We start from the raw sequence: 24,606 nt of genomic DNA on the forward strand, positions 1-24,606 counted from the left end.
TGGCCCGAGAACAGCAAGGCTTAGCCCGAGCACAAACCTCACAAGACTGCACAAAAGAACGCACATCCCTCGACAAGGAAGGCCACCAAAAAGACCTGGCCACCAAGTCTCTAGTACCAAATATTCCAGGATGACCTGCCAACGCAGAAGAATGGACCTCGGAGATGACTCTACTGGTCCAATTATTCGGAACAAACAGTCTCTCAGGCGGACAACGATCAGGTTTAGCCACCTGAAACTCCTGCAAAGCACGTTGCAAGTCTGGGGAGACAGCAGACAAAATCACCCCATCCCTAAGGATACCAGAGGGCTCAGAATTTCCAAGGGAGTCAGGCACAAAACTCCTAGAAAGAGCATCCGCCTTCACATTCTTTGAACCTGGCAGGTATGAAACCACAAAATTGAAACGAGAGAAAAACAGTGACCAACGAGCCTGTCTAGGATTCAGACGCCTGGCAGACTCAAGGTAAATCAAATTTTTGTGATCAGTCAAGACCACCACACGATGTCTAGCACCCTCTAGCCAATGACGCCACTCCTCAAATGCCCACTTCATGGCCAAAAGTTCCCGATTACCAACATCATAATTCCGCTCAGCCGGCGAAAACTTTCTAGAAAAAAACGCGCATGGCTTCATCACTGAGCCATCGGAGCTTCTCTGTGACAAAACCGCCCCCGCTCCAATCTCGGAAGCATCAACCTCAACCTGAAAAGGGAGCGAAACATCTGGCTGACGCAACACAGGAGCAGAAGAAAACCGGCGCTTAAGTTCCTGAAAGGCCTCCACAGCCGCAGGAGACCAATTAGCAACATCAGCACCCTTCTTAGTCAAATCCGTCAAAGGCTTAACAACACTAGAAAAATTAGTTATAAAACGACGATAGAAATTAGCAAAGCCCAAGAACTTCTGTAGACTCTTAAGAGATGTAGGCTGCGTCCAGTCACAAATAGCCTGAACCTTGACGGGATCCATCTCAATAGTAGAAGGGGAAAAAATATACCCCAAGAAAGAAATCTTCTGGACTCCAAAGAGACACTTTGAGCCTTTTACAAACAAGGAATTGGCCCGCAGGACCTGAAACACCTTCCTGACCTGCTGAACATGAGACTCCCAGTCATCAGAAAAAACCAAAATATCATCCAAATACACAATCATAAATTTATCCAGATATTCACGGAAAATATCGTGCATAAAGGACTGGAAGACTGAAGGAGCATTAGAAAGTCCAAAAGGCATTACCAAATACTCAAAATGGCCCTCAGGCGTATTAAATGCGGTTTTCCACTCATCACCTTGCTTTATTCGTATAAGATTATACGCACCCCGAAGATCAATCTTAGTGAACCATTTAGCCCCCTTAATGCGAGCAAACAAATCAGTCAACAATGGCAAAGGATACTGATATTTTACGGTAATCTTAATCAAAAGACGATAATCTATACAAGGCCTCAAGGAACCATCTTTCTTGGCCACGAAAAAAAAACCTGCTCCCAAAGGGGACAAAGATGGACGGATATGTCCCTTTTCCAAGGACTCCTTAACATAATCCCGCATAGCAGTATGCTCTGGCACTGACAGATTGAACAAACGACCTTTAGGAAATTTACTGCCCGGAATTAAATTTATAGCACAATCGCAATCCCTGTGAGGAGGAAGCGAACTGAGCTTAGGCTCCTCAAAAACATCCCGATAGTCAGACAAAAACACAGGAATCTCAGAAGGAGTAGATGAAGCGATAGAAATCGGAGGTGCATCATCATGAACCCCCTGACAACCCCAGCTTAACACAGACACTGATTTCCAGTCAAGGACTGGATTATGAGTTTGTAACCATGGCAGACCAAGTACTAGAACATCATGCAAATTATACAGTACTAGGAAGCGAATCACCTCCTGATGAACGGGAGTCATACGCATGGTCACTTGTGTCCAGTACTGAGGTTTATTCATAGCCTAAGGTGTAGAGTCAATTCCCTTCAAAGGAATAGGGACTTCCAGAGGCTCCAGACTAAACCCACAGCGATTGGCAAATGACCAATCCATAAGACTCAGGGCAGCGCCTGAATCCACATAGGCATCAACGGAAATGGATGATAATGAACAAATCAGAGTCACAGACAGAATGAACTTAGACTGTAAAGTACTAATGGCAACAGACTTATCAACCTTTTTTGTGCGTTTAGAGCATGCTGATATAACATGAGCTGAATCACCACAATAAAAGCACAACCCTTTTTTCCGCCTATACTTTTGCCGTTCACTTCTGGACTGAATTCTATAACATTGCATTATCTCAGGTGACGGTTCAGACGACACCGCCAAATGATGCACAGGTTTGCGCTCCCGTAAACGCCGATCAATCTGAACAGCCATAGTCATAGACTCATTCAGACCAGCAGGCGCAGGGAACCCCACCATAACATCTTTAATGGCCTCAGAAAGGCCATCTCTAAACTTTGCAGCCAGAGCGCACTCATTCCACTGAGTAAGTACCGACCACTTCCCAAATTTTTGACAATAAATTTCTGCTTCATCTTGCCCCTGAGAGAGGGCCAACAAAGCTTTTTCAGCCTGAATCTCTTGGTTAGGTTCCTCATAGAGCAAACCCAATGCCAGAAAAAACGCATCTGCATTAAGCAACGCAGAGTCCCCTGGTGCCAATGCAAATGCCCAATCCTGAGGGTCACCCCGCAGGAAAGATATAATTATCTTGACTTGCTGAGCAGGGTCTCCAGAGGAGCGAGATTTCAAAGAAAGAAACAACTTGCAATTGTTCCTAAAATTCAGAAAACGAGATCTATCTCCAGAAAAAAACTCTGGGACAGGAATTCTAGGTTCAGACATAGGAGCATGTACAACAAAATCCTGTATATTTTGAACCTTAGTGGCAAGATTATTCAGGCTGGAAGCCAAACTCTGGACGTCCATGATAAACAGCTGAGATCAGAGCCATTCAAAGATTAAGAGGAGGAGGAAGTAGCCAGGCTGCAATAAGGCTAGGCAGCAAACTCTGAGGGGAAAAAAAAAAAAAAACTTCCTCAGACTACTTATCCTCCTACTTCAGCCAATACAATTAACACTTTGTGGGCCGGTTATACTGTCATGATCCCAATGGCAGGGGATCACAAAAAGGACAAGCACAGATACAAACAAGCTCTAGGGCGATGGAACCTGAGCTGACCGCGACCCTGAACCTAACACACAAATAAAGGTAGCCGGGGAACGTGCCTACGATGATCCTAGACGTCTCGCTCCAGCCGAAGATCTAACTTCCCCTATCAGAAGAAACACAGACCTCTCTTGCCTCCAGAGAAATACCCCACAGCAAATAGCAGCCCCCCACATATAATGACGGTGAAATGAGAGGAAAGCACATACGTAGTATGAAAACAGTTTCAGCAAAATGAGGCCCGCTAAAGCTAGATAGCAGAGGATACAAAAGTGAACTGCGCGGTCAGCGAAAAACCCTTCAAAAAACCATCCTGAAATTACTTGAACTCATGTGCCAACTCATGGTACATGAAAAGCAATTTCAGCCCACTAGAGCAACCAGCAGCAGAGAATCACATATCTGCAGGCTGGACTAAAAACCAAATTAAGCAAAACACAAAACAGGAAAATCCAAACTTAGCTTGTCCAGAAGGTTCTAGGAGCAGGGAGCAGAGGTAACAAGACACACTGGATACATTGATAACCGGCGAGGAAATGCCAGCAAAGCCAGGTTAAATAGGAAACTCCCATATGCTGATGGAACAGGTGGAACCCAGAAACCCAGGAAAGACAAGTCACCCAGTACCATCAGTAACCACCAGAGGGAGCCCAAAAACAGAACTCACAACAGTCCGTACTCACTCAATGGAATGAAGGTGCGCTCGCAGCTATTTTCAGAAAGGGTCTCTCTGAAGCCCTTAAAGATGTCATGGTGGGATTTCCTATGCCTGCTGGTCTGAATGAGTCTATGTCTTTGGCCATTCAGATCGGTCGACGCTTGCGTGAGCGTAAATCTGTGCACCATTTGGCGGTATTACCTGAGCTTAAACCTGAGCCTATGCAGTGCGATAGGGCTTTGACCAGAGTTGAACGGCAAGAACACAGACGTCTGAATGGGCTGTGTTTCTACTGTGGTGATTCCACTCATGCTATCTCTGATTGTCCTAAGCGCACTAAGCGGTTCGCTAGGTCTGCCACCATTGGTACGGTACAGTCAAAATTTCTTCTGTCCGTTACCTTGATCTGCTCTTTGTCATCGTATTCTGTCATGACATTTGTGGATTCAGGCGCTGCCCTGAATTTGATGGACTTGGAGTATGCTAGGCGTTGTGGGTTTTTCTTGGAGCCCTTGCAGTGTCCTATTCCATTGAGAGGAATTGATGCTACGCCTTTGGCCAAGAATAAGCCTCAGTACTGGACCCAGCTGACCATGTGCATGGCTCCTGCACATCAGGAGGTTATTCGCTTTCTGGTGTTGCATAATCTGCATGATGTGGTCGTGTTGGGGTTGCCATGGCTACAAGTCCATAATCCAGTATTAGATTGGAAATCCATGTCTGTGTCCAGATGGGGTTGTCAGGGGGTACATGGTGATGTCCCATTTCTGACTATTTCGTCATCCACCCCTTCTGAGGTTCCAGAGTTCTTGTCTGATTACCGGGATGTATTTGATGAGCCCAAGTCCGATACCCTACCTCCGCATAGGGATTGTGATTGTGCTATCGATTTGATTCCTGGTAGTAAATTCCCAAAAGGTCGACTGTTTAATTTATCTGTGCCTGAGCACGCCGCTATGCGGAGTTATGTGAAGGAGTCCTTGGAGAAGGGGCATATTCGCCCGTCATCGTCGCCATTAGGAGCAGGGTTCTTTTTTGTAGCCAAGAAGGATGGTTCGCTGAGACCTTGTATAGATTACCGCCTTCTAAATAAGATCACGGTTAAATTTCAGTACCCCTTGCCGTTGTTATCTGATTTGTTTGCTCGGATTAAGGGGGCTAGTTGGTTCACCAAGATAGATCTTCGTGGTGCGTATAATCTTCTGCGTATTAAGCGAGGCGATGAATGGAAAACTGCAGTTAATACACCCGAGGGCCATTTTGAGTATCTAGTAATGCCATTCGGACTTGCCAATGCTCCATCAGTGTTTCAGTCCTTTATGCATGACATCTTCCGAGAGTACCTGGATAAATTCCTGATTGTGTACTTGGATGACATTTTGATCTTCTCGGATGATTGGGAGTCTCATGTGAAGCAGGTCAGAATGGTTTTCCAGGTCCTGCGTGCTAATTCCTTGTTTGTGAAGGGATCAAAGTGTCTCTTCGGTGTGCAGAAAGTTTCATTTTTGGGGTTCATCTTTTCCCCTTCTACTATCGAGATGGATCCAGTTAAGGTCCAAGCCATCCAGGATTGGACTCAGCCGACATCTCTGAAAAGTCTGCAAAAGTTCCTGGGCTTTGCTAATTTTTATCGTCGTTTCATCTGCAATTTTTCTAGTATTGCTGAACCATTGACCGATTTGACCAAGAAGGGTGCTGATGTGGTCAATTGGTCTTCTGCTGCTGTGGAAGCTTTTCAAGAGTTGAAGCTTCGTTTTTCTTCTGCCCCTGTGTTGTGTCAACCAGATGTTTCGCTTCCATTCCAGGTCGAGGTTGATGCTTCTGAGATTGGAGCAGGGGCTGTTTTGTCGCAGAGAAGTTCTGATTACTCGGCAATGAAACCATGCGCCTTCTTTTCCAGGAAGTTTTTGCCTGCTGAGCGAAATTATGATGTGGGTAATCGAGAGTTGCTGGCCATGAAGTGGGCATTCGAGGAGTGGCGTCATTGGCTTGAAGGAGCTAAGCATCGCGTGGTGGTCTTGACTGATCATAAGAACTTGACTTATCTCGAGTCTGCCAAGCGGTTGAATCCTAGACAGGCTCGTTGGTCGCTGTTTTTTGCCCGTTTTGACTTTGTAATTTCGTACCTTCCGGGCTCTAAAAATGTGAAGGCGGATTTTTAGGAGTCGAGTTTCCTCTGCTGCACAGGGGGAATCTCGATCCGTCTCCGCTGCGGTCTCCCATTCTCCTCCAGCCGCAGTGGAGTCTGCTCAGCAGGGACGTCGATCCCAGCGTCTCGCTCATTCTGACTCTGTGAGAAGAGTTGCTGCTGCTATTCCTGCTTCTGCCATTAAGGCCAGTGCTGGGCAGCGGCGAGTGGACGTTTCTGGATCTAAGTCCTTGTTTGCACGCACTGAGCATGCCCAGGGCAGGTTCTCCTGTTGGAGATCGAGGGTCACATGCTCAGGTGCTGCAGCACATCCCATTGGTCCTTTTGGCAGGTCTTGGAAGGGCAAAAGTTCTGTAGCCACTTCCTGTGCTGCAACTATATAAACTCCGCATGACCGCACGGCCATGCGCTAATATTGTCTTGTAAATATGTGTGTGTGTTGTGAGTGAAAGTCGCTCTTTAACCCCTTTACCCCCAAGGGTGGTTTGCACGTTAATGACCGGGCCAATTTTTACAATTCTGACCACTGTCCCTTTATGAGGTTATAACTCTGGAACGCTTCAATGGATTCCAGTGATTCTGACATTGTTTTCTCATGACATATTGTACTTCATGACAATGGTAAAAATTATTTGATAGTACTTGTGTTTATTTGTGAAAAAAACGGAAATTTGGCGAAAATTATGAAAATTTCGCAATTTTCCAACTTTGAATTTTTATGCAATTAAATCACAGATATATGTCCCACAAAATACTTAATAAATAACATTTCCCACATGTTTACTTAACATCAGCACAATTTTGGAACCAAAATTTTTTTTGTTAGGGAGTTATAAGGGTTAAAAGTTGACCAGCAATTTCTCATTTTTACAACACCATTTTTTTTTAGGGACCACATCTCATTTGAAGTCATTTTGAGGGGTCTATATGATAGAAAATACCCAAGTGTGACACCATTTTAAAAACTGCACCCCTCATGGTGCTCAAAACCATATTCAAGAAGTTTATTAACCCTTCTGGTGCTTCACAGGAATTTTTGGAATGTTTAAACAAAAATGATCATTTAACTTTTTTTCACAAAAAATTTAATTCAGCTCCAATTTGTTTTATTTTGCCAAGGGTAACAGGAGAAATTGGACCCCAAAAGTTGTTGTACAATTTGTCCTGAGTACGCTGATACCCCATATGTGGGGGTAAACCACTGTTTGGGCGCATGGGAGAGCTCGGAAGGGAAGGAGCGCCGTTTGACTTTTCAATGCAAAATTGACAGGAATTGAGATGGGACGCCATGTTGCGTTTGGAGAGCCACTGATGTGCCTAAACATTGAAACCCCCCACAAGTGACCCCATTTTGGAAAGTAGACCCCTAAGGAACTTATCTAGATGTGTGGTGAGCGCTTTGACCCACCAAGGGCTTCACAGAAGTTTATAATGCAGAGCCGTAAAAATAAAACAAACATTTTTTCCCACAAAAATTATTTTTTAGCCCCCAGTTTTGTATTTTCCCAAGGGTAAGAGGAGAAATTCGACCCCAAAAGTTGTTGTCCAATTTGTCCTTAGTACGCTGATACCCCATATGTGAAGGGAACCACCGTTTGGGCGCATGGGAGGGCTCGGAAGGGAAGGAGTGCCATTTGGAATGCAGACTTAGATGGAATAGTCTGCAGGCGTCACATTGCGTTTGCAGAGCCCCTAATGTACCTAAACAGTAGAAACCCCCCACAAGTGACCCCATATTGGAAACTAGACCCCCCAGGGAACTCATCTAGATGTGTTGGGAGAACTTTGAACCCCCAAGTGTTTCACTACAGTTTATAACGCAGAGCCGTGAAAATAAAAAAAATTTTTTTTTTCCCACAAAAATTATTTTTTAGCCCCTAGTTTGTTTTTTCCCAAGGGTAACAGGAGAAATTGGACCCCAAAAGTTGTTGTCCTATTTGTCCTGAGTACGCTGATACCCCATATGTTGGGGCAAACCCCTGTTTGGGCACACGGGAGAGCTCGGAAGGGAAATAGCACTGTTTTGCTTTTCAACGCAGACTTGGCTGGAATTGAGATCAGACGCCATGTCGCGTTTGGAGAGTCCCTGATGTGCCTAAACAGTGGAAACCCCCAATTATAACTGAAACCCTAATACAAACACACCCCTAACCTTAATCTCAACGGTAACCCTAACCACACCCCTAACCCTAATCCCAACCCTATTCCCAAATGTAAATGTAATCTAATCTAGCACTGTTTTACTTTTTCAACGCAGAATTGGCTGGAATTGAGATCGGACGCCATGTCGTGTTTGGAGAGCCCCTGATGTGCCTAAACAGTGGAAACCCTCCAATTATAACTGAAGCCCTAATCCAAACACACCCCTAACCCTAATTCCAACGGTAACCCTGACACACCTCTAATCCCAACCCTATTCCCAAATGTAAATGTAATCTAAACCCTAACCCTAACTGTAGCTCCAACCCTAACTGTAGCCCCAACCCTAACCCTAACCCTAGCCCTAACCCTAACCCTAGCCCTAACCCTAATCCTAGCCCTAACCCTAGCCCTAGCCCCAACCCTAACCCTAGCCCTAACCCTAACCCTAGCCCTAGCCCTAACCCTAGCCCTAACCCTAGCCCTAACGGGAAAATGGATATAAATACATTTTTTTAATTATTCCCTAACTAAGGGGGTGATGAAGGGGGGTTTACTTTTATAGTGGGTTTTTTAGCGGATTTTTATGATTGGCAGCCGTCACACACTGAAAGACGCTTTTTATTGCAAAAAATATTTTTTGCGTTACCACATTTTGAGAGCTATAATTTTTCCATATTTTGGTCCACAGAGTCATGTGAGGTCTTGTTTTTTGCAGGACGAGTTGACGATTTTATTGGTAACATTTTCACGCACGTGACATTTTTTGATCGCTTTTTATTCCGATTTTTGTGAGGAAGAATGACCAAAAAACAGCTATTCATGAATTTCTTTTGGGGAGGCGTTTATACCGTTCCGCGTTTGGTAAAATTGATAAAGCAGTTTTATTCTTCGGGTCAGTACGATTACAGCGACACCTCATTTATATCATTTTTTTATGTTTTGGCGCTTTTATACGATAAAAACTATTTTACCGAAAAAATAATTATTTTTGCATCGCTTTATTCTCAGGACTATAACTTTTTTATGTTTTTGCTGATGATGCTGTATGGTGGCTCGTTTTTTGCGGGACAAGATGACGCTTTCAGCGGTATCATGGTTATTTATATCCATCTTTTTGATTGCGTGTTATTCCACTTTTTGTTCGGCGGTATGATAATAAAGCGTTGTTTTTTGCCTCGTTTTTTTTTTTTTTTTCTTACAGTGTTTACTGAAGGGGTTAACTAGTGGGCCAGTTTTATAGGTCGGGCCGTTACGGACGCGGCGATACTAAATATGTGTACTTTTATTGTTTTGTTTTTTTTATTTAGATAAAGAAATGTATTTATGGGAATAATATTATTTTTTTTTTTCATTATTTTGGAATATTTTTTTTAATTTTTTTTTACACATTTGAAAAATTTTTTTTTAACTTTTTTACTTTGTCCCAGGGGGGGACATCACAGATCGGTGATCTGACAGTTTGCACAGCACTCTGTCAGATCACCGATCTGATAGGACTGCAGGCTGCTTCACAGTGCCTGCTCTGAGCAGGCTCTGTGAAGCCACCTCCCTCCCTGCAGGACCCGGATCCGCGGCCATCTTGGATCCGGGCCTGGAGCAGGGAGGGAGGGAGGTAAGACCCTCGCAGCAATGCGATCACATCGCGTTGCTGCGGGGGTCTCAGGGAAGCCCGCAGGGAGTCCCCTCCCTGCGCGGTGCTTCCCTGCACCGCCGGCACATCGCGATCATCTTTGATCGCGGTGTGCCGGGGGTTAATGTGCCGGGGGCCGTGAGCGCTGCCGATCGCATATGACGTACTATTGCGTCCTTGGGAAGTAAAGCCCACCCCACATGGACGCAATAGTACGTCTAATGGCAGAAAGGGGTTAAATAACCCTCCCTATTGAATGTCTGTTCGCGGAAGGTGTATGTTTGCTAATCTAGCGCCCGACTTATCCAACAGCACGAAACACACATTGCAGCGTCCTCTTGCTGTGTCCGCCTGTACGGCGCCATGCGCTTGCCTTGCGCTTTCCATACCCAAGCCAGTGTGGTTGGTGGCGTCCGTCAGTGCGGCATTGCTCGCACTCCTGTGCATTCATATATTTATATTTAGTTACCTTACACACCCAGTTGCGGTGTAGTGCCAGCGAGGGTCTAATCGGACTTCAATCCCAGTTGGGGTTAAGTACGCTGACTACTCGCTCGCGCTTTAGGTGCGGTACCGCGATCCTGTGACGCAACAGGATTGCTCCCTTCACGCTGGGTGAGGTTGAAACCACGTGTATATACTTTAGTGTACCACCATATAGCCTGTATTTACTAGCAGCAGGTTTTCACCTGCACGGTGGACCCCGGACTGCGAACGCATCTATATCACCTTTCTTGGTGCGTTCCGCCAGTCCTAACATAATACTAGCGCCAGGGTCTGGCTAGTAAATGATGGACGATCAGCGTTCACAGCGGTACATCCAGCAGCTGGAGGGAAGGTTGGCGGCTCTTGAGCGTTCAACCTCAGCTGTGGATGTCACTGCTGTCGCTGTACAGGCTGCTAGTGTTGCTGCAGCCACCTTGTCCACTGCCGCTCCTGTCCCGACTCTAACTCGCCTCCCGCTTCCAGAGAAATTCTCTGGTGACAGTAAGTCTTGTAGGGGTTTCGTGAGTCAGTGCTCTATCCATCTCGAGCTTCTGGTCTCTCGTTTCCCTACAGAGCGGGCTAAGGTGGGATTTATAGTGTCTCTTCTGTCGGACAGAGCGTTGCAGTGGGCTACGCCGCTATGGGAGCGTAGCGATCATGTGGTGCAGAGTGCTCCGTTGTTTCTGAGCACTCTGAAACAGGTCTTTTTGGGACCTCGTGTCAGCCATGATACGGCGCTCCAATTGTTGGCATTGACTCAGGGCTCGTGCTTGGTCAGTCATTTTGCCGTCCACTTCCGCACCTTAGCATCTGAGCTGGAGTGGTCGGATAAAGCCCTCATTCCAATATTTTGGAGGGGGCTGGCTGACCACGTTAAGGACGCCCTGGCCACTAGGGAGATTCCCGCCACACTGGAGGAATTAATAACTCTATCCACTCAAATTGATCTCCGTTTTCACGAGCGGAGGTTAGAGCGAGCCCAGTGTAGGCAGAGGTTTCGGCTGGCTCCCACCTTCGCCAAACCTTTGGAATCTCCAGACCGGGCTCCTGAGCCCCATGAGCCTGTGGTAGAGTCTCGAGCAGGATCTAAGTCCCGGACCGCTCGTGCACTCCAGATTTGTCATCTTTGCCAACAGTCTGGACATCTTGCCTCCAGATGTCTCCAGCGGTCGAGGAAACGTCAGCGTCTAGTGGTAGTTGGTGGAGGTGCACTAGACACGGCGACGTTTGCCTCCAAATTGTCCTTTAAGGGGACAATAACATTGGGCTCATCCTCTCACTTGGTAGAACTCTGCGTGGATTCTGGGGCGGAGGGCAATTTTATGTCTTCAGCCTTCGCCCAACGTCACGCAATTCCTCTGGTCATGCTATCTCAACCAGTAACGGTACGAGTGGTGAATGGGTCGACACTGCCCACACAGATTACACATCAAACTATCCCTTTCACTCTGTCCATGTCACCATCTCATCAGGAGATTATATCTCTACTCGTCATTCCTGAGGGAATTGATGAGGTTCTCTTGGGGATACCTTGGTTACGGTACCACTCTCCTCACATCGAGTGGTCCTCAGGCAGAATTCTGGGATGGGGTGAATCTTGTGGGAACAGGTGACATCGAGAGTGCGTTCAGGTTACTACTACAGAGGTACCCGCAGATCTCTCCTCTCTCCCCAAGCAATATTGGTCTTATGCAGACGTGTTCTCCAAAAAGGCAGCGGAGACTCTTTCGCCCCATCGCCCCTATGACTGTCCTATTGATCTCTTGCCTGGTGCTGAGCCTCCCCGGGGTCGAGTCTATCCATTATCTCTCCCGGAAACGGAGGCAATGTCTCAGTACATACAAGAGAATCTGGCAAGAGGGTTCATCAGGAAGTCAGTGTCACCTGCTGGGGCAGGGTTCTTTTTCGTGCAGAAGAAGAATGGAGAACTACGTCCATGCATAGACTACAGGGGTCTTAATGCTATCACAGTTAAGAACAAGTACCCTTTACCGCTGATATCTGAGCTTTTCGATAGGCTTCGGGGAGCTAGAGTGTTTACTAAACTAGATCTGCGGGGTGCTTATAATCTGATTCGCATCCGTGAGGGGGACGAGTGGAAAACGGCATTTAACACCAGAGATGGGCACTATGAGTATCTGGTGATGCCCTTCGGGCTCTGTAATGCACCTGCTGTTTTCCAAGACTTTGTCAACGACATCTTCCGGGATATGCTTTCCACCTCGGTGGTAGTCTATCTGGATGATATTCTCATCTTTTCTCCTGATATTGACTCCCACCGGAGAGATGTTGGCAAAGTCTTCGACCTCCTACGGGCAAACTCTCTTTATGCGAAGTTGGAGAAGTGTGTGTTTGAGCAGGAGTCCTTACCTTTCCTGGGCTATATCATCTCCGCCCAGGGATTGGCTATGGATCCTGCCAAACTACAGGCTGTGATGGACTGGCAAGAGCCCCATTCTCTTAAAGCGGTGCAGCGCTTTATGGGGTTCATTAACTATTACCGCCAGTTCATTCCCCACTTCTCAACTCTGGTAGCTCCCTTGGTAGCCCTCACCAAGAAGGGAGCTAACCCCAAATTGTGGTCGGAAGAGGTCTCAAGGCCTTCACTTCTATTAAGTCCCACTTTGCTAGCGCTCCCATCTTACATCGTCCCGATGTGGATAAGCCTTTCCTAATGGAGGTGGATGCCTCGTCCGTTGGTGCTGGAGCAGTCCTCTACCAAAAGGATGCTCAAGGTCGGAAGCATCCATGCTTCTTCTTCTCTAAGACCTTCACACCAGCGGAGAGGAACTACTCCATCGGGGACAGGGAGTTGCTAGCAATGAAGTTGGCCTTTTCGGAGTGGAGACACCTTCTGGAAGGTGCGCGGTTTCCCTTCCAAGTTTACACGGACCACAAAAATTTGGTCTATTTGCAGACAGCCCAGCGGCTAAATTCTCGCCAGGCCAGATGGTCCCTGTTCTTCTCCCGGTTCCACTTTTCTCTTCATTATCTCGCCGGGGAGAAGAATATCCGTGCTGACGCTCTCTCTCGCTCCCTTATGTCAACTGAGGAGGAGGAAGAGGAGCCTCGGCTTATTGTCCCTTCCGAGAGCCTGAGAACCGTGGCGCCGGTTTCGCTAGAGTCTGTGCCTCCGGGCAAGACTTTTGTGCCCATTAATTTGCGACCGGAGGTTCTCTCTTGGGCTCATTCGTCCAGGGTGGGTGGACACTTTGGGACAAAGAGGACATCTGAGCTACTGGCGAGGACGTACTGGTGGCCGCATATGGTCCGGGATGTCAGGGATTATGTTTTGGCGTGTGTCTCCTGCGCCAAAAATAAATCTCCGCGTCAAAGGCCAGCTGGTTTGCTCTATCCCCTGCCGGTGGCAGATAGGCCCTGGGAGATGGTCGGGATGGACTTTGTTGTGGGTTTGCCCAAGTCTCGCGGCTGTACCATCATTTGGGTCATCACCGATCATTTCTCAAAAATGGTGCATTTGGTGCCGCTACCACGGTTACCTTCTGCACGGGCCTTGGCAGCGTTGTTCATTAGACATATCTTCCGCCTGCATGGTATGCCAGACAAAATTGTCAGTGACCGGGGTCCCCAGTTTGCGTCTCGGTTCTGGAGAGAGCTCTGTCATCTTCTCAGTATTGAGTTGAATCTCTCGTCCGCTTATCATCCCGAGACGAATGGGTTGGTAGAGAGGGCCAACCAGACCTTGGTCACATACCTGCGACATTTTGTTTCAGCCAGGCAGGATGACTGGGCATCCTTGCTATCATGGGCAGAGTTTGCACTGAACAAAGCCGTAGCCGACTCCACTGGACAAACCCCATTCCTCCTCAACTATGGTCAGCATCCACGGGTACCTGTGCCTATGCCCGTGTCTACCGCCGACTCCAGGGTGGCAGAATGGGCTGTGGAGGCACGGGATATTTGGGACCGCACTCAGGATGCCATTCAGGCCTCTAAGGAGAGAATGAGGTCCTCCGCCGATGCTCATCGGCGCCCCGCTCCGACCTTTGCTCCTGGCGACTTGGTGTGGCTCTCCGCCCGTAACATCAGGCTGCGAGTCGAGTCCACTAAATTTGCTCCTCGCTACTTGGGCCCATTCAAGGTCCTCGAGCAGGTTAATCCTGTGGTTTATCGTTTGGCCCTTCCGCCACGCCTGGGTATCACCGACACCTTTCATGTGTCCCTCTTGAAACCCGTGTATATGTCCCGGTTCTCCGAGTCATCTGCTGGGACATCGGGTTCGTCTACGGAAGATTATGAGGTGAACGCTATTTTGGGGTGCAAGGTGGTGCGTGGTAATAAATTTTATTTGGTGGACTGGAAGGGTTATGGTCCCGAGGACAGGTCCTGGGAGCCTGTTGAGCACATTCGGGCTCCGCAGCTCATTGCTGCCTTCGAACGTAGCGAGGCCCAAGGAGGGGGGGGCCCTAGGAGGGGGGGGTAATGTTAGGAGTCGAGTTTCCTCTGCTGCACAGGGGGAATCTCGATCCGTCTCCACTGCGGTCTCCCATTCTCCTCCAGCCGCAGTGGAGTCTGCTCAGCAGGGACGTCGATCCCAGCGTCTCGCTCAGTCTGGCTCTGTGCGAAGAGTTGCTGCTGCTTTTCCTACTTCTGCCATTAAGGCCAGTGCTGGGCAGCGGCGAGTGGACGTTTCTGGATCTAAGTCCTTGTTTGCACGCACTGAGCATGCCCAGGGCAGGTTCTCCTGTTGGAGATCGAGGGTCACATGCTCAGGTGCTGCAGCACATCCCATTGGTCCTTTTGGCAGGTCTTGGAAGGGCAAAAGTTCTGTAGCCACTTCCTGTGCTGCAACTATATAAACTGCGCATGACCGCACGGCCATGCGCTAGTATTGTCTTGTAAATATGTGTGTGTGTTGTGAGTGAAAGTCGCTCTTTAAATAACCCTCCCTATTGAATGTCTGTTCGCGGAAGGTGTATGTTTGCTAATCTAGCGCCCGACTTATCCAACAGCACGAAACACACATTGCAGCGTCCTCTTGCTGTGTCTGCCTGTACGGCGCCGTGCGCTTGCCTTGCGCTTTCCATACCCAAGCCAGTGTGGTTGGTGGCGTCCGTCAGTGCGGCATTGCTCGCACTCCTGTGCATTCATATATTTATATTTAGTTACCTTACACACCCAGTTGCGGTGTAGTGCCAGCGAGGGTCTAATCGGACTTCAATCCCAGTTGGGGTTAAGTACGCTGACTACTCGCTCGCGCTTTAGGTGCGGTACCGCGATCCTGTGACGCAACAGGATTGCTCCCTTCACGCTGGGTGAGGTTGAACCCACGTGTATATACTTTAGTGTACCGCCATATAGCCTGTATTTACTAGCAGCAGGTTTTCACCTGCACTGTGGACCCCGGACTGCGAACGCATCTATATCACATTTCTTGGTGCGTTCCGCCAGTCCTAACACAGATGCTCTGTCTAGGAGTTTTGTGCCCGACTCTCCGGGTTTATCTGAGCCGGCGGGTATCCTCAAAGAGGGAGTAATTGTGTCTGCCATCTCCCCTGATTTGCGGCGGGTGCTGCAAAAATTTCAGGCTAATAAACCTGATCGTTGCCCAGCGGAGAAACTGTTTGTCCCTGATAGGTGGACGAATAAAGTTATCTCTGAGGTTCATTGTTCGGTGTTGGCTGGTCATCCTGGAATCTTTGGTACCAGAGAGTTAGTGGCTAGATCCTTTTGGTGGCCATCTCTGTCGCGGGATGTGCGTTCTTTTGTGCAGTCCTGTGGGATTTGTGCTCGGGCTAAGCCCTGCTGTTCTCGTGCCAGTGGGTTGCTTTTGCCCTTGCCGGTCCCGAAGAGGCCTTGGACACATATCTCTATGGATTTTATTTCAGATCTTCCCGTCTCTCAAAAGATGTCAGTCATTTGGGTGGTCTGTGATCGCTTCTCTAAGATGGTCCATTTGGTACCCTTGTCTAAGTTACCTTCCTCCTCTGATTTGGTGCCATTGTTCTTCCAGCATGTGGTTCGTTTACATGGCATTCCAGAGAATATCGTTTCTGACAGAGGTTCCCAGTTTGTTTCGAGGTTTTGGCGAGCCTTTTGTGGTAGGATGGGCATTGACTTGTCTTTTTCCTCGGCTTTCCATCCTCAGACTAATGGCCAGACCGAACGAACCAATCAGACCTTGGAAACATATCTGAGATGCTTTGTTTCTGCTGATCAGGATGACTGGGTGTCCTTTTTGCCTTTGGCTGAGTTCGCCCTTAATAATCGGGCCAGCTCGGCTACCTTGGTTTCGCCGTTTTTCTGCAACTCTGGGTTCCATCCTCATTTCTCTTCAGGGCAGATTGAGTCTTCAGACTGTCCTGGTGTGGATACTGTGGTGGACAGGTTGCAGCAGATTTGGACTCATGTAGTGGACAATTTGACCTTGTCCCAGGAGAAGGCTCAACATTTCGCTAATCGCAGACGCTGTGTGGGTCCCTGACTTCGTGTTGGGGATTTGGTTTGGTTATCTTCTCGTCATATTCCTATGAAGGTTTCCTCTCCTAAGTTTAAACCTCGTTTCATTGGTCCGTATAGGATTTCTGAGGTTCTTAATCCTGTGTCTTTTCGTCTGACCCTTCCAGATTCTTTTTCCATACATAACGTATTCCATAGGTCATTGTTGCGGAGATACGTGGCACCTATGGTTCCATCTGTTGATCCTCCTGCCCCGGTTTTGGTGGAGGGGGAGTTGGAGTATATTGTGGAGAAGATTTTGGATTCTCGTGTTTCAAGACGGAAACTCCAGTATCTGGTTAAGTGGAAGGGTTATGCTCAGGAAGATAATTCCTGGGTCTTTGCCTCTGATGTCCATGCTCCCGATCTTGTTCGTGCCTTTCATATGGCTCATCCTGGTCATCCTGGGGGCTCTGGTGAGGGTTCGGTGACCCCTCCTCAAGGAGGGGGTACTGTTGTGAATTCTGTGGCAGAGCTCCCTCCTGTGGTCACAAGTGGTACTTCGGCTGATTCTCTCTGTGAGCTTCCGTTGGTGGAGGAAAGTGGTACTGCGGCTTCTGAGTTTCCTTCCTCAGGTGATGTGGTGAAGTCGTTAGGTGCTGCTCTATTTAACTCCACCTAGTGCTTTGATCCTGGCCTCCAGTCAATGTTCTAGTATTGGACCTGTTTCCTCCTGGATCGTTCCTGTGGCCTGTTGCTCTGCATAGCTAAGTTCTGCTTTGCTATTTTGTTTGCTGTTTTTTTCTGTCCAGCTTGTCTATTTGTTTTTCCCTGCTTGCTGGAAGCTCTGAGACGCAGAAGGTGTACCTCCGTACCGTTAGTTCGGTACGGAGGGTCTTTTTGCCCCCTTTGCGTGGTTTCTGTAGGGTTTTGTGTTGACCGCAAAGTTACCTTTCCTATCCTCGCTCTGTTCAGAAAGTCGGGCCTCACTTTGCTAAATCTATTTTATCTCTACGTTTGTCTTTTCATCTTAACTCACAGTTATTATATGTGGGGGCTGCCTTTTCCTTTGGGGTATTTCTCTGAGGCAAGGTAGGCTTATTTTCTATCTTCAGGCTAGCTAGTTTCTCAGGCTGTGCCGAGTTGCATAGGGAGCGTTAGGCACAATCCACGGCTGCCTCTAGTGTGGTTGGAGAGGATTAGGGATTGCGGTCAGCAGAGTTCCCACGTCTCAGAGCTCGTTCTATGTTTTGGGTTATTGTCAGGTCACTGTATGTGCTCTGACCTCTATGTCCATTGTGGTACTGAATTACCTTAACATAACAGGTAAACCCCTGTTTGGGTGCATGGGAGAGCTCGGAAGGTAAGTAGCTCCGGTTTAGTTTTTCAACGCAGAATTGGCTGGAATTGAGATCGGATGCCATGTCATGTTTGGAGAGCCCCTGATGTGCGTAAACAGTGGAAACCCCCAGTTCTAACTGAAACCCTAACCCAAACACACCCCTAACCCTAATCCCAACTATAACCCTAACCACATCCCTAACCCTAATCCTAACCGTAAATGTAATCCAAACCCAACTTTAGCCCCAACCCTAACCCAAACTTTAGCCCCAACCCTAACCCTAACCCCAACCCTAACTTTAGCCCCAACCCTAACCCTAACCCCAACCCTAACCCTGGCCCTAACCCTAACCCTAACCCTAGTGGGAAAATGGAAATAAATACATTTTTTTAAATTTTATTATTTTTCCCTAACTAAGGGGGTGATGAAAGGGGGTTTGATCTACTTTTATAGCTTTTTTTGGCGGATTTTTATGATTGGCAGCCATCACACACTAAAAGACACTTTTTATTGCAAATAAAGTTTTTGCATCACCACATTTTGAGAGCTATAATTCATCCATATTTTGGACCACAGAGTCATGTGAGGTCTTGTTTTTTGCAGGAAGAGTTGACGTTTTTATTGGTACCATTTTCAGGCACATTGCATTTTTTGATCGCTTTTTATTTTGATTTTTGAGAGGCAGAATGAACAAAAACCAGCAATTACTGAATTTCTTTTAGGGGGGCGTTTATACCGTTCCACGTGTGGTAAAATTGATAAAGCAGCTTTATTCTACAGGTCAATACGATTACAGCAATACCTCATTTATATCATTTTTTAAGGTTTGGCGCTTTTATACGATAAAAACTATTTTTTTTTTTAATAATTGTTTTTGCATCCCTTTATTCTGAGAGCTATAACTTTTTTATCTTTCTGCTGATGATGCTGTATGGCAGCTTTTCTTTGCAGGACAACATGACGTTTTAAAACGTTTTAAACTTTTGTATACTTATTTTTCTTATATTTTTTCAAACTTTTTTTTAATGTTAACTTTTACTTTTTAACCCCAGTAGGGATCATAGTATTGTGAGTAAATAGAGACTGAGCACGGGAGGACTAAGATGGCAGTTACTGTGACTGCGACACCTAATTGACACTGTTATAGCTAGACGGAAGCATTTACAATGGCTAAAATGCCATGCCATTGAACATTCCATCAACAGTATAGTGGCCACATTGGGGTACTGCAGTGCAACTCCCATTCATGCAAATAGGCTGATATGGTGTACCTTGGTGTGTCCACTATACATTTGACAGAACTGTGTTGTGCCGCTCCGCAACTGATCACAACGGCTACGGCCACAATCAGTAACAGCTAGTCGACCGATCTGATATTTATGCTCTATCCTAAGGGGAGTTTAACAATGTTATGAAGTGGGAAACCACTTTAAGGAGTTAAAAATACAAATGACAAATCTTTAATAATAAAAAAATTGTATAATTACAAATATAGATAAAAACAAATACAACACAAAAAAGGTATAAGACTTTTACATTTTTGTATTGCATTGCAGCTAGTATGACTGCAACCTTTTCTCCAGCCTGTGGGACATGATGTCTTTTGGGGGGTTAAATGAAGTGATATAAACAAACACTGTGGATATGCAGACCCCCCATCTTGCAGCTGACCTCTTCTCTAACATCCCTCCACATAGTGTAATTTTTTGAGCATCTAAGCATATGTATAAAAGTGAAATGAAATGACTGACTCAGAGTTGACATAAATGCTGAGGTAACAGCGAAGCGATGTCCTCTAGTGAAGGACACCACCTTGTCTAGATAAAGCCTTGTAAATGTTCCCCTCGAAAACTTAGTATTCTCTGCACCTTCCCATCATGTATATTTATAGCTGCATTAATAATGTTCTTCAAAAGGACTTATGTTACCAAACCATACATTAAATACATCTTCCTAAAAATAGATATTCCCAAGAGCAACAAACCAAGGAATGAAGATATGCGTAAAAAAACTCATAGATTAAAAACAGACATATTTCATGCAAAACAAATAACAGTATACATTTGGTGTGATTATGAGTAATAGAAATTATATTTAGTCATTTGGAATCCCTGTTATGTTTCTGTTCATTGCCCTATTTCAATCTGCCTGAAATTAATCAGCCTTGTTTTGTTTAAATATATCGACATACATTGTCCTGAAAAATCTGAGACAAACAAGATTTCTAGCCACAAGCTAAATGCGGTCAATGCATTTTGCTTATGTGAGGGATGTGTTGTTAGGTAGCTATGTTAATGCATTAATCTTACAGCATGGAAAACCAATGCCAGGTCCTAGTTTCTGGAGAAAGATTATGATGACTGTTTTTTTGCATGAATAAAGGTAAACCAAGGGTATATTGTTGCCAAATATATATAACACTGTGGGTACTTACATTCCTATAACATATCCAAAATAATAATAATTGCAAATCATTAAAAAAGCTTGTGAAGGTCTTGAAATGAAAAGATCAAGTCTATAAAGAAAAATGAAATACCAACAAATTAGAGATGAGTAAATATTTGAAATTCGAACTTGCCAACTTCACCAAATTTTTCTAAACTATTAGTTTTGTGGCAAAAAAATTTGTGCGAATTTCAATACTGGAAATCTTGCAATTGCTCATAAAATACACATGGCGAAGTATAGCAAGAGAGGAAAAACCCAAGTGACCATAAGAGCTTACACTTCACAGGTGGGAAAAAGAGAGTCTCGCTAACCATAGCAGACGTGAGAGAAACAGAAGACCCTGCTGACCATTAGAGAATAAACTTTACAGGCAAGAGAGAGGACGAGAAAGAGGACTTCACTGACCATAAGAGACTAAACTTTACAGGAAAGAGAAAGAGGACTCTGTTGGCCATAAAAGCTTACACTCTAAAGGAGAGAATTACCCAGTGACTCTGGAGATGAAACATGACTCTGCCCTTTAAACCTGTGCACCACTAGAAACTGCTTGATCATCTAATGACCCAGGTACTGGCCACCTATGTAAAGTTTACATACCCGGGCAGAATTTGTGCTTTCTTGGCCTTTTTTCAGAGAATATGAATGATCACACCTAATATTTTTCTCCACTCATGGTCAGTGGTTGGATGAAGCCATTTATTGTCAAACTACTGTCTTTTCTTATTCAAACGACCCTGATCAAAAGTTCACGTACCCTGGTGATTTTGGCATGATAACATGCACAGAAGTTGACACAAATGGTTTGAATGGCTACTAAAGGAAACATCCTCACCTATGACGTGTTTTCTTGTAATCAGAGTGTGTGCATAAAAGATCAGTAAGTTTTTGGGATCCAGACAGACTCTTGCATCTTTTAGCAAGCCACTGACGTTTCTGGATTGTGAGTCATGGGGAAAGCAACAAAATTGTCAGCGGATCTATGGGAAAAGGTTGTTGAACTGTGTAAAAGAAATGGAAAATCAGGGGCTAAAAACAAGGCCACGGTCAGGCAGACCAACAAAAATGTCGTCCACAACTGCCAGGAAAATTGTTTGAGATGCAAAGAAAACTCACAAATAAAAATCAGCTTAAATACAGGACTCTCTGAAAACTAGTGGTGTGGCTGTTTCAAAATGCACAATAAGGAGCCACTTGAAGAAAAATGGGCTGCATGGTCGAGTCACCAGAGGAAAGCCATTACTGTGCAAATGCAGCAAAGTATCTCTCCTACAATATGCAAAATAACAGAGAGACAAGACTCAAAACTTCTGGAACAAGGTAATTTGAAGCGATGAGACCAAAATTGAACTTTTTGGCCACAACCATAAACGTTACAATTGGAAAGAGGTCACCAAGGCCTATGATGAAAGGAGCACCATGCCTACTGTAAAACACGGAGGTGGATCACTGATGTTTTGGGGACGTGTGAGCTACAAAGGCACAGGAAACTTTGTCAAAGTTAAAGGAAAGATAAATGCAGCACGTTATCAGCAAATACTGGAGGCAAATTTGCACTCATCAGCCCCGAAGCTGCACATGGGACATACTTGGACGTTCCAACATGACAAGGATCCAAAACACAATGCCAAGTTGACCTGTTTTTGGCTACAGCAGAACAAAGTGAAGATTCTGGAGTGGCGATCTCAGTCTCTTGAGCTCAATATGATTAAGCCACTCTGTGGCGATCTCAAGCACGCAGTTCTTGCTAGACAGCCCTGGAATTTACAGGAACTGGAGGCTTTTTGCCACGAAGAGTGGGCAGCTTTAATATCTGAGAAAATAAAGCTCCTCATCCACAACTACCACAAAATAATTCAAGCTGTCATTGATGTTAGAGGGGCCAAGACACGGTATTAAGAAATGGGGTGTTAGGGGTCGAGTTCCCGCTTCTGCACAGGGGGAATCTCGAGCCACCTCCGCTGCGGTTTCCCATTCTTGTCCAGCCGCAGTGGAGTCTGCTCAGCAAAGACGTCAGTCCCAGCGTCTTGCTCATTCTCACTCTGTTCTGAGAGTTACTGCTGCTTCTCCAGTCTCTGCCATTAAAGTCAGTGCTGGTCAGCAGCGAGCGGACTTCTCTGGGACTAAGTCCTTGTCTGCACGTACTGAGCATGCCCGGGGTAAGATCTCCCGTTGGAGATCGAGGGTCATGTGCTCAGGCTCTGCAGCACATTCCATTGGTCCTCTTGGCAAGTCTTGGAAGGGCAAAAGTGCTGTAGCCACTTCCTGTGCTGCAACTATATAAACTGCGCATGACCGCACGGCCATGCGCTAGTATTGTCTTACAATTGTTAATGTGTGTATCTTGTGAGTGCAAGTCGTCCTTGGATACCCCTACCCTATTGAATGTCTGTTCGCGGAAGGTGTATGGTTGCTATCTAGCACCCGACTTATCCTACTGCACTAATGACACATTACAGCGTCCAGTTGCTGTGACCGCCAGTACGGCGCTGTGCACTTCCTCTGTGCTTTCCTTACCCAAGCCTGGGTGGTTAGTGGCGTTCGTCAGTGCGGCACCGCATGCACTCTTGTGCCTTAATATTGTTATTCAGTTTCCTTACACACCCAGTTGCGGTGTTGTGCCAGCAAGGGTCTAATCGGACTTCAATCCTAGTTGGGGTTGAGTTCGCTGACTACTTGCTCGCGCTTTAGGTGCGATACCGCGGTCCTGTGACTCAACAGGATTGCTTCTTTCATGCTGGGTGAGGTTAACCCACGCGTGTATACTTTAGTGTACCGCCATATAGTCTGCAAATTGCTAGCAGCAGGTTTTCACCTGCACGGTGGACCCCGGACTGCGAACGCATCTATATCATCTGTCTTGGTGCGTTCCGCCAGTCCTAACATGGGGTATGTGAACTTTTGATCGGGGTCAATTGTTTGTTTTAAGTTGTCATTATGATTTAAAAAGAGAAAACACAGTAGTTTGACAATAAATGTCTTCATCCAACAACTATCCATGAGTGGAGAAGAAGTTTTGGTGTTATCATTCATATTCTCTGAAAAAAGGTCAAGAAAGAAAAAATTCTAACGGGGTATGTAAACTTTTGAGCACAACTGTACATGGTATGATAATCTGCTAGATGCCATAACTGCAGGGCATTATGGCATAGTCCGCTTGGCAACACTAAATGACTTTTGCTTGCTCTCTGCAGCCTCAGCAGTGTGGAAAAAGTATGCCAGGCAAGTTTTTATTTTTTGTGAACTAGAAATTTAATCTCAAGGTGATCAAATTAGCATGAAACCAGTAATTTCAGGAAATTTGACCCAGAACTCGATCTTCTGCGAATTTACAACTCATCTCTGCAACAAATTATTTTAAAGCTTGAAAAGCATCACATAATTTCAATTTATGTCTTCTTGCTAAAGGGGTAGTTTTGTGAGAGTAGTAAGAACTAGAGATTGGTGAACATTTTCCGAACATGTTCGCTAATCTCAAATTCGTCATTAACGTAGCACATTCGGATTCGTGTTCGGTTTCCTGAACATTTTTTTATCAAAGTCGGCAAAATTCGGTCACAGTTCGGTAAATTATCTTGTTTCCACTAATGCTTTTGTTATGACTTTGGCTAGGATAGTAGTGCTGTACAGTAAGAGGGGGCAACCGGGGACATGTTTGATGAAGGAAGGGGAGGTGTCTAAGTCAGAGGAGCTGTGAAGTGTTTAATTTTCTTTTTGTTTTCTTTAATAACTTAAATGTGTATACATTCTGGCTGCCAATCAGTCAGCAGAAACCATTCACAATGTCCTAAAACAAGGTATTTTATGATTGGTTGCCGAAGTCACATGTCTCTGTCCATATAAAAAGCAGACATCTTATTTTGTTGGCGTCATTTTCTCAGTGTCACAGTGCAGAAAGGACAGCTTTTGCTAATGGTGCTGCTATTGAAAGTGAACTTGTCAGTTAGCTAGATAGGATCCTGTCCTGTGTGAAATTGACCTTACAAAGTCTAAGTAGATTGTGCTAAAACTGTGTTGCAGACTCAGTGAGGACAATTTGCTAATCCAAATTGTTTGATGAGAAATCAGAAGGACAGATTTCCACTTAAAAATCAATAGGCCTTACATTGGGGTGGCGAGAGGCCCAATTTGCTAATTCAAATAATTTGTGATAAAACTGTGCTTCAGTGAGAATTCAGGAGGCCA

This window comes from Ranitomeya imitator, chromosome 3, assembly GCF_032444005.1.
Source record: "Ranitomeya imitator isolate aRanImi1 chromosome 3, aRanImi1.pri, whole genome shotgun sequence".
NCBI classification, from domain to species: Eukaryota; Metazoa; Chordata; class Amphibia; order Anura; family Dendrobatidae; genus Ranitomeya; species Ranitomeya imitator.